The sequence below is a fragment of the Nelumbo lutea genome, chromosome 4, assembly GCF_056320005.1.
Source record: "Nelumbo lutea isolate HS-2025 chromosome 4, American lotus-T2T, whole genome shotgun sequence".
Lineage (NCBI taxonomy): Eukaryota > Viridiplantae > Streptophyta > Magnoliopsida > Proteales > Nelumbonaceae > Nelumbo > Nelumbo lutea.
The window spans coordinates 32,341,996-32,353,982 of NC_142687.1; the positions used below are offsets into that span (position 1 = coordinate 32,341,996).

The 11,987-nt window shown below is 37.0% G+C and overlaps 1 pseudogene; it reads left to right on the forward strand.

The window, feature by feature from the left end:
* Positions 1-5,684: 5,684 nt before the first annotated feature.
* Positions 5,685-9,532, forward strand: LOC148855035 (multicopper oxidase LPR1 homolog 4-like; annotated as a pseudogene).
* Positions 9,533-11,987: the final 2,455 nt, after the last annotated feature.

Genomic DNA, 11,987 nt, shown 5'->3' on the forward strand with positions numbered 1-11,987 from the left:
CGATGTTACAATATTAATTTAAGTCGTTGCCAACAATATTAATTAATTAAGATGGATTTCCGAGTGGAACGAGGATACTTGCACTACAAGTCACGTCTTGTTTCATGGCAATAGAGAAATATATAGTTATATACAAAGAGACATTTGAAAGGATCTTTTTGGATTCTTCTCTATTTAATCTTTTCTCTTTGTCAAAACCTAACTAACTTTTAACTTTTCATGTCCTCCACCATAGGGACAACCTTTTAATCTAGGTAAAAGGTCCCATCTCATTTCTTACTTTTTTCTGTTCATAGAAAAGCTCAGAAGTCTATGTTTATTGGTTAAATATCTGCTTCATATAACCACTAGCTGCTTGAAAAATGAACTCTGAATAAAAAAAAAATGATAAATATACTTTTTAAAGTTAATTACTTTTTCACTTCAAAGAAGTAATTCTGAGAGTGAATTTTGAACCCACAAAAAGAATAATCAGTGGCCAATGGGTTAATTAATAACGTGCACTCTTCACTCACGTTAGCTCCATACCAAACCAACCACACATCCTCTGCTCCTTTACACTCCGGCAGACATTGAAATCTTACCTTCAATTTTTTAAAGAGCAAGTAAGAGGTATCTATCAGAGAGGAAGGTCAAGATGTCCAGTTGCTTTAAATAATAGTTGTATTTGATATTTATTTGATCCACGTACATGAAATATTCCTGAGGTACTGTTTGGTACTTGTATCGATCATACTTGCAATAACCATGTTCTCGTCTCCTTGATTTCGACTATATATATACAGTACGTCTTTGGCTAGCCATATACAAAGGAATTAATTATATATCGCCAATGAAATTATTTAATTGGGTCCGATTGGGTTCTTTGGACGTTGTTGTTCTTGTTCTCGTCAACATTTCGTGTATGGATCGGTTTCTCCGGCTTAACGAAGAAATGTTCAGTGCAGCGTCCAATCGTCGTGTTGGAATCCACCTAACACCTTACTCCATCCTCTATTGGCATGGACCTTGGCTCCCTACTAGCTACATACAACTTAATAAACAGGTTGATGAGGAAGAAATTAATATGCGTAGTGGCTTTTCTTGACTCTGGATATATTTAATTCGAAACAATACTACTAACCAATGTTGTCAAACCCAGATGGGGCCTGGGCCTAATGGTTAAAATCGTTCAAACTACTGGGAGTCTGACTATGATAATATTCAGTTTCATCTCCTTTGGTTTTCATTGTATAGATAGTCAAGCATGTCTAATAATATTAGCAAGGGCTAAGAAAACAGTATTGTTTCTAATAGGGATTTCGATCGAGCCCCAACATAATCAATCTACATGTGTTGAGCACGTCTGGACTTGAACATATCAAAGCTAGTGTGTCAACTTTCCTTAAGTCGGATCTAGCCCAGATAAAGAAGATACCTGAGGAGTAAGTGATGAATTTTAGGTTCTGGATAGGACATCGGATCATTAAGAGAAATGCTTCTATTATTCTTAAGGCAACTAATTGAGCAATTAAATGTCCATACAGATTGATTAAAAGTTCGGCTTCTGTTCGGATAACGTCCATTCGAATAGTCTTTACAGTTTTGCATTGAAAATATCTCCGTATTTATGTGTTTTATTTCATAGAAAAACATTTCTGATACATTTTAGTCCTGACTGAAGCGATCTATACATTTTAGCCTGTATCTTTGGGCGCTTTTAGTTTTCGTTTTTACCCTTGACTGCTGAGTGTTGAGTTGAAGCTCATTATTGTGTGTGCTGAAGCCTAAAATAGGTAAATTTGATAAACCAAGGCCTAAGCCAAGTTGTGCAAAGCTAATTATACTATACTGTTATAAACAATGATAGCAAGATAGGAATCGTTGTTAACCATTATTATTCCTTGTCATATTAGCTTTTGTAGTGAGCAAAAGAACACTAAATTATTATTTAATTTATTAATACTTGTCAAGTCAACTATGGATTTATCCTATTTTAAATTGTAAATTGCTAAAGAATTGAAAATCATGGAACTGTTTATTGATAGAAAATTGGTAAGTAGTCAATTGTCAGTAGACATCAACATCCATAGATGTTATGTTAATTTAGACCTTGGTGGTTTGGCCTCATTAATTACTCTATTTGAAGAATCCCTCCTCAACCCTTTCCTTGCTGCCGCTGCCATTGAGTCCCTACTCCACAATTCATTCAAAGTTCAAACAACAAACAAGATACATGGCAGAAGAGGTGATATATTGGGGGAAGATGGGGGACGGAAAATTAAACTGATATAAGTAATAAAACCGATTGATTTGTTCTTAAAACCATACTCCGTTGTGTATTGGCATGAATTTTCTTGTTTGGCAAGTTGCCCACGGATTCCATCAAAGAAATTAAATGGTGGTGTCAACGGTTGCTGAAGATTATGTTGACGATAACCTCATCATCTTCTTTGATCAGTCAATCAATGCTGTTCCCCTCTTAATTACAAAATGATAATTTGTGATTATATATATATATATCACTTAGGTTCGTTGTCATAAGGCCAACTGCCACAGATTATTCATACATTGTCCATCTCAGATTTTATCCTTGCATCAATCAATTGCTTCTATTGTTCTTAGAAAAATATTATTATATATTGCCGACACATTATAGTGTGGTGTCAGATCAAATTTTCTAAAATCCTTTCACTTGCCATACTAGAAATTTCAGATAACACCTGAAATCGTAAACTTCTTCAATTTTGAAAAGATGATAAGGCAGAATGACGATACAACCCAGGGTCAGAATGTCTAGGCCCAAAGTACAGTTGAGTTAGTTGCCAGATCAATTGACGTCAATTTACAGGCGGGTATTGATATATAGAGTGGGGAATTTTGATATTTTGAATGTTTATAACTCTGCAATGGAGTTCAGAAATTTGGATTGGACATATCCGTACTTTTCCCTAATATTAATATTTATAGTACATAGCAAGAATTGAAATTTATTTCATTTTACTGTTTATGAGTATGTATTTTGGGTAAGGGTGGCGATGAGTCAAACTTCTCACAAGCTATTTGAGTTTGGTTTGGCACGGTTTAAACCAAGCTTTGAGTTTCGAATCGAGTTCAAATCCGAAATACAGGCTCGTTTGTTAATCGAGCCGAGTTCAAGTCCAGTGAAACTTGACTCATGAGGCCGCAAGCTTAATCAAACTTAGTATAATAAATAAATAACTTTTGTTATATATAATAATATATTTTATATATAATATTTTTATATGTATAATTTTTATTTTTTAGAAAAAGCTTGGCTTGCAGTTAAGCTCGAATTGAATCGAGCTTGAACTTGCAATCTTTTGAACTGAACCCTTATCTATTTGCACTTATAATGGGTCTTCACTTCACCAAGGTTCAACACTTAGCCCTTATCTATTTGCACTAATTATAAATGAATTGACAAAACATATTTAGAAAAACGTTCCATGGTACATGTTTATGAATGACATTATTTTAATTGATTAAACTAATGGAGGATTAAATACAAAATTAAACTTATAGACAAATACCCTAAAAACAAGAGGTTTTAAAATAAGTAGAACTAAAACAAAGATTGATGAGTGGAAAAACTATAAAGAAAATAGATTATGATTGTTTGGTCGTTTGCATAGAAGACAACCAACCGCTCTAGTTTGAAAAAGTGAGAATAACTCTAATAAGTGATAAAATGAAAGAGAATAGACTATGATGGTTTGGTCGTTTGCATAGAATACAACCAACAAGTCTAGTTTGAAAAAGTGATTTGTTACACGTGCAAAGGGATAAAAAAAGCTTAGAATAGACTAAAAACGATATGAACAGAAGTAATAAAAAATGATTTAAGCACTAGGAATTTAACAATAGATGTGAGTTTAAATAAAATAGATTGACAAAATAGTATTCATGTAGTTGGCTCCATATAGTTAGGATAAGGCATAAATGATAGTGATATATATAATCAAAATAAACTTGTGCTAGACTTAAGGCATGGATCCAGTTCAAAAAACCTTTACTTTTGGGCCCAAACCTAACCCAAAAACTGAAAATCCAAATCCATTCCATATAAAATTGAGTTGAGTAAGCCCAAGCTTGGGTTAAGTCCGCCCACATTGCTCCCCTAAGTACGGTTGGACAATGCCTTCATCATGAATTACTCATTTTGATCGCTTAGGTCAACTGCTTGTATGTTCTGTATGATTCTATAAGCTCAAGGCCAATTTGATTAACACACCATATGCATATGCAGGGAAATTTAGAATTCAACCCAACTCAGTAACTTTTATTAGTTTTTTGGCTGTATTTATCAACACCTCCACCTCCACTTCCACCTCTGATTCAGTATATTCCCTTGCCCATTTGTCACTCACTGTTTTAACTGTACAAATTGTACGTAAACATATGGGGTGAGCTGAACAATAAAAACCCGGCCCTCATAAAGTATGGTATGCCAATGTGGGAATGAGAGTCATACCAAAATCAAGTCAAGGGGCATTTGCAGCCACCCAACCAATCATTCAACTTCTAAAAAAAATGAATAAAGTTGTTATCATTACCTTCTTACTAACCTAATTCCTCTCATCAATTTCTTTATTCTTCAGTGGAGAATTCTTATATTTCATTTATGCTGTTTGAACCCAAGTCATAAGTATACTTGAATTGTGTATACATAGCGTGCGGAGCCTGAGCATACGCTTTTTCTCTTTCCTTCTTCTTTTTGCAATTTTTACGTTTTCTAATTTTTTTTTATTTCTCATGTAAATAAAATAATGACCATTTTAGTCATAAAAATTTATTATTAAAAGGGGAAATTTTATCCCATTCAAGTGTTGATAATTTTTTCTCTATGTGAAAAAGTTATTTACTCATCTAGGAGATGGTCCGAATAATTGATACCTAAAAAAATAAATTTTCTCTAATTCCCACATAAATCTGAAAAAAGAATATGAGATTCTTGACAATGAAAACTAAAATCATATTGACCAATTTTCTCAAAATCCCAAAAAAAAAAATGCCCCCTTAAGACAACTCAGGTTTCCTACAAACTTTTCCTACCCACGTGAATTAGGACCACACATCTCCAATTCACGGCGGGGAGAGAGTGGGTAGGAAAAGTGAGTAGTAAATAACGAGTGCGTTAAAAGTATGTATTGCAAGTAAGGCATGGGCCAACTATTCTCTCTCATCCACGTCCATTATATTTCTAATACCTTCAGTTGCTTCATACCTCGGCTGAACTTGTTTTAAATCTTACCACTCACAGTACTGTACTGATGATGATACTGGCCACTGCATATAGCTAGCATATATATATATATATATATATATATATATATATATATATATATTTTTTTTTTTTTTTTTTTTTTTTTTTTTTTCTATCTGTATTTCATTTGATTCTGTACTAATCACTTTCTTAATTAGAATATCTTCTTTCTTCCTTACAGACAAGTAGACAACGATCGAGAATATAAAACATGATATCCAGCATCAAACTTTTGTAGCGGCGCAACTCCACCACCACCGCCACCTCCAGTAACTGACACAACCCTGACTCAAATAGCCGGTTCTTTGCAAATGTTCGTTGATTCTCTCCCGCAGATGCCCCCAGTCTTGAGCTATTCCGGCACAGCCGCCACCTCGCCTCAGCCTGGCAGTCTGACCATTGGCATGTATCAGAAGAAATGGGTATATCCTTGCCCTCTTTTTGTATGGACTTGCACCACCACCACCACGGTTTAAAACCAAACTATCGGTCCAACCGAGACAAACGGTGGAATGACTGGATCATCGTGATTTACCTCCAACGGCAGCGTTCGCTTATGGGACGTCATCCGCTAAAGCAACTGTGCCCGGGAAGGCCTGGCCATTCATGAACGTCCAGAGACGAAGGTATACTTCCACCTCTCGCTGAGCAACGGCGTCTACTTCACCCAAATAGGAGCCGACGCCTCCTACCTCCCCGCACCCCTTCAGCTTCAGACTATCCTCTTAGGCCCCGCCGAGACAGCCGACGTCATCATCGACTTCTGAACTGCCACCGCCACCGTGATTCTAATGAGCAACGACGCTCCCTACCCTTACCCCAACGGAGAACCGGTGGATAACCTCAACTCAAAGGTCATGAAGCTCATCATTGCACCCGGAAACCCCATTAATTGTACCAGACGAATCCACCATCCCGGCGAGTCTAGTGAACTACCACGGGTCCACGACAATATACCTTGCGTTGCACGAGTACACAGACCCATCAGGGTCACCCACACCCACACAACTTTATATAAATGGAAAAAGAGTTGAGGACCCCGTAATAGAGACACCGAAATCCGGCACTACAGAGATATGGGATGTGATCAACTTGACGGGCGATAACCACCCACTGCACATACACTTGGCTACGTACCAAGAAACCAGGGTGCAGCCACTCACGAATGTGGATCACCGGCTGCTTGACACAACAGTACGATGCTGTTGCCTGCAACGCGGAGTCCAACCTCTCCGGCCAAGTGCTTGACGTACCGGCGAATGAGAGAACATGGAAGACTACGGTGAATTTGGCCCCCGGAACCATGACAACGGTGGTCGTCAAATTTAACCTGGTAGAGACCAATTCTCCCTATCCATTCGACCCTAGCTTGGCACCCAGGATATGTCTACCAATGTCGTGTAAGCTCTCATTCATTCCTCCACTTAACCATCACATCATTTCATATTAATTCATGCCAAATTTCTGCTTGATTTCTGACTTGATTCTAATCCCGGGTTGGTTATATATATATTAAATTCCATTAAATTCTCATGATTTTTATGCAGATTCTGGACCACGAAGACAATGCATTAATGATCCGACCATATTGGTGGTGGTACCATGATTTGATCAACAATTAGAGACCAGAAGAGAAGAGTCTGGTGTTATTTCTTCTTTAATTGCTGCTGTTTGGGCTCGTAATATTTTCTTTGTTCTTTTTTAAGATGAGAATCTTATGTATTATTTTTTGGGATTGTAATCTCTCTCACTCTTCAATGGTACTTATTGTAATGAGTGCATGAGTGCATGAATGATGGCACTAGTCAATTTTTAATCATAATTTGTGATTAAGAATTGTACCGGAATTTGAAGATAGCAAAGTTTGGATTTTGGAATAGAGAATATACGAGATATGCATGTGGATCTCTACAAATTAACAAAAGGAACAAATCGGATTAAGTCAATATTGTAAGCATATAATGAAGATGAAATGAATCGCATGTATCCAACCCAAAAATTGCATGTTAAGTTGCTTATGATTGACCTTGTGCAAAATCCTTATTTGCCCCGAACCCACTAATGCCCTGTTCACATTTCGGTAAATTATTTATTTGAGTAAATACATTTTTTCATTGTTTTTCAGGAAAGACTTACTCGAGCAAGTGCATTTATGCATGTTCTTTTATTTTTCATGTAAATAAGGTAATGATCATTTTATCCATAAAAATCCATTATCACAAGGGGTATTTTTGTCACTTTCAAGTGTTGGCAACTTTGCTCTAAGGTGAAAAAGTTAGGGGATGTTTGGAACCGTGGCCATTTTCTAAAAAAAATGGTGTCACATCAGATCCACAGGTGTTTCAACAAACGCCCATGTATCTCATTGTTTGGTTCAGCTGATTATTAAAATTCGGACATACCTCAAAAATTTGGCGTTTCATGCATCGATGAACCGTTTCCCCCAATGGTTGACTAATGTGTATCCTATGTAGTGCTTACCTGTCAGCACATACGTGAAAAACGGTGATGAAGATCACCTTACCAAATAGCATAGTGTTTCTCACTACCTACATGGAAGAAGTGTTTTTTTGTGAAAAGTGGTCTTGGAAGCATGAACATTTTTTCTTGAAAATCAGTCCCAAAAAGCACCCACGCTTCCAAACAGCATGTTATTTACCCACCTAAGAAATGGGTATCACTTACCCAGAAAAATAAAATTTCCCTACTCCCCACATAAATATGAAAAGAGAACATGGGGTTTTTGGCCAATAGGAATCAAAATCATATTTACCAACCTTTCCCCACTCAAAATCCAAAAAAAGAAAGGCCCCTAAATGTTATCTAACTGAGAATTTCATATTTTTTGTATCCGATAAGCCCGGAGCTCTGATGAAATTTGTTTCAGATAGACATGGTGGGGAGTAGGTAAGATTCCCTGCTGGCCTCTGAGTATCCTAGGCAACTTGACAGAGATTAATAGAGCTAGCGGAAAAATAAAAATAAAAAGAATCAGAAGGCGCCCTGGTTTACATGCAATTTGATACAGATGAAACAACTATGAACTTCCTTTGCCTATACCCTCATTCATTTTTTCGGTAAAGTCAGTACCCATGTAAACATTTATTCCATAGATTGATTACCTTTTTATTCAATGTCCATTGGTTAAAGCTTTGGTTTCTTTCACCTCTGAACCTAAGAGTGGAATCCAAATCTAGCTGGGCTTTATTGGACTGATTAATATATTGGAGTGAGATTGAAGATTCTAAGAGGAAAGAGAAAGCCTCCATCAAATTTGCTAGGTGATGGGCGATTTTTTGGGAAATCTGTAAAGCTTGATGTAATGCAATCTTCAACAAGGTGCTTAATTGTCAGTTTGAAACCATGGGTGATTCTTCTAATAATGAGTGACAGTAACTCTCATATCTAAGCATTGGTTGCGGCCCACCCAGCTCCTATATTAAAATAAATTTTGATCTTATGGTAGTTCTCCTTGGCGTATCAAACAGCATATTGCTGACTGCTGTACTACTCTCCTAATTGGGATCCCTCATTCTTCACTACAGTTCAATAAAAAATCTGGAAACCAGGTGGTGCATTTGTGGCTAAGAAGGCTCTTTTTCCTTGTACCTCGTCCACTGTTCCTAATTTCTTGCATTATGCAATCACCAATGACTATATACTCATTTGAGTTGAGAATGATCGAAGCTGACATTTCTGGCATCAAAAAAAAAAAAAAGTAAACATTTATTCCGGTACGTGCATTTAATCTATGTTCTTTTGATCATAAATTTTGTTCAACTAATTTAAACAATTGACATTTTTATACATATAAATTTCATTATTAAAAAGGGTAAAATATAAAAACCTCCCCTTAGGTTTCTAACAATTATAAAAGTCTTCCCTTAAATTTTATTTTAATAAAAACCTCCCTTAAACTTTTGGAAAATTCAACACAAACCTCCCTTTAGTTACTGTTTCAAACGGAAAACGTTTAATTGATTCATTATTTTTTTAAATACTAATTTTACCCTTTTACCATTTCACAGGTTCCGGATGAAGAAACCCAACGCCACCAAAACCTTGCCCGTCGATGCTCCTCCTCACAGAAAAGATTATGTGATCTTCAATGAAACGCTCAGGAAGCCCTTGATTTTGATATTCATGAATGACTCAAAATTGAACTTTGGTAGTTGGCAGACGGTGGGCAATGGGTGCTTGACTACTGCTTGCTTCGGACTTCGCACAAGTTGGGGTTCTTCTGGATCATTCTCCGGCAGGCAATGACTCTCTTGGTCAAGGTTCTGGATGAAGAAACACAATGCCACCAAAACCGTCCTCGTCAATGCTCATCGATGAGGAGGAGCATCAGATTGTAATAAAATCTGTACAGAAGACCTAATACTTGATCCAGCCAATCCCTTTGGAAACCATGGATCACGTGCGCATCCACCATAAGGTTTTGGATGGATCTACTAAGTTGATCTTTCGACTCATCCAACTTTCTCGTAAGCTCTACTCTATCTTGTTACAGGTACTCAACTTTTTTGGACCTAGTTGGCTTGTTCTGATTTTTTACGGAGGCTCAGCATAGCCATGAGAAGAACCCAGGTGATAGTTCAAAGGGCCTTTGTTGGAATAAGGGAAATTAAAGTATCCGAGACCTTCGACTGCTACAGTTCTGGGGGCTCTTCTAGAGTAGGCAAGCTACCAGTTTCTTTCCCCACCTCACCGCAAGTTCAGAGAGTGTTTAAGTTCCTACGACCCATTGCCATTTAAAAGAGTTCAGGATTTTACTTTTCTAATTCCTTTCTCCACTCTCAGCCAACATAAGGTCTCTCCGAAGATGTAAGCTAGTATATTGGTTGCATACTTGCATCACCATTGGAGAAGGAGAAAGAAGAAATGAGGGTGGGGTAAAAAAGCGGAGGAAGAGAAGAAAAACAAAAGGAGCAATGGTACACTAGTTCCGTTGCAGAAAACAAGGGAAAATGAGAAACTTGCTTCTACCAAGAAAAGAAGAAATAGATGGTCATTGAAATTTTTCACCATGTTTTGAAAATTTAACCAACAGAAAAGTAAACAAGGAATTTCACTTGGCGAAGAAAGATGTGAAAGACTTTTCAAATGAAAGAATTTTGTTTATTTTGAAAAAAAATAATGCATCGGCCAAACGTTTTTCGTCTGGTCAGTGACGGAAGGAATGTTTGCGTTGAATTTTTCAAAAGTTCAGGAAGGTTTTTGTTAAAGTAAAACATGAGGGGAGATTTTTATGATTATCAAAAACCTCAGGGGAGGTTTTTTACAAAACGTCAGTTTGAAAAGAGTGCAAATACATACAAAATTCAAGGTTTTGTACTCTATAAATTTGTATTCCTACTCCTTCCAAACTGAGCCTTTTATTCAATAATGTTTTGAAAACTTCCCTCAAATGGGAAAATTACTTATCCTTATCCACATGAGAAATAGGTATCACACCCATGAAAAAACCCATTTACCATGAAACCCATGGTTACCAATACATGAATGCAAGTCCCCTCTCTATTTAACAGAACCGGAGCCATTTGTCCAATGCAGCCTGGTTATTCATTAGCCAACAAGGAATTCCTCAACTATTAATTAGCACATTTCATCCTTAACCATAATTGGACGAATTTAGTAAATATTTTCAGGAACCCTTATTAGTAACTTGTAAGAGATAATAGGTCGAAACTGTCTTCCTTAATTTGGAATTACAGGACTTGCTGATGGGTAGGGTCTGGGATGCTCATTATACGCCATGTCTACCATGCTTCATGCTTTGAAAATTCTATTCACAGATGGCGTTGATAGGCTCAATTCAACTTTGACCCCCTTAGGGTCTATTTGGTTTACAGTCAAAACTGGAATGGCTTATTTTCATAGTCTAATTCAGACAGGAATGGGAATGAAAATTGAAATCAGCTGAAATTAGATTTATTTCCAAGGGAGGGGGTGGGGAAATGGTCATTCCTTCAAATGAGGGAATGCCATTCCACCACAAATGAGAATGGGATTCTAATTCTGCCCAATCCAACAGTTGAAACCAGAATGGCCCATTCCAATTCCAATTCCAGACCCTTATTCCTTCAACTCAAACGGGCCCTTAATCTCTTCACAGGACCCTGTAATGGAAGATATACGATCTATGAATTTTACAAGGATTATTAGGATCCCGTACCTTTTATGGGCCCGAGCCCCAGACCCAAGAAATTGCTGAAATTTCGCACGGTAAATCAGAAGTTGGAATTTAAAGAATGTAAATCAAAATTGTGAATGCAGAAAGCTCATCCGGTTCCATACTATGAGTACACTCAAAATGTTGGGAAGAGTGCAAATAGAAATATCTACCGTACTGAGCTTAATTTACTCGATGCAGATTATGAATGCAATTTTTTGCGAATTCTCTATAAGCTGCCCATTTCTCTGGTTGGGCAGTACAAGCAAAGTTACTAGGTATGAGCATCATTGCAATGGTGCATTTAGCTTGTATATCCTGGCCCAGAAAACAGAAGAGGTCTGAGAAGATCCTTGGCACATCTACAAGGTGCATGGTAAGTAGAACAGTATAGAAGTAACCTGCTATGATTCTTCTGAACGACCATAGTTGTCTATGCTCATTCGAAGGGGTGATCCTCTTCTAACAATCCTGGATCATCACATGGGTATAAATCTAGAGCAAGCTATAAAAGCAAATAACCAAAAATAAATATCTGGTTCAAAA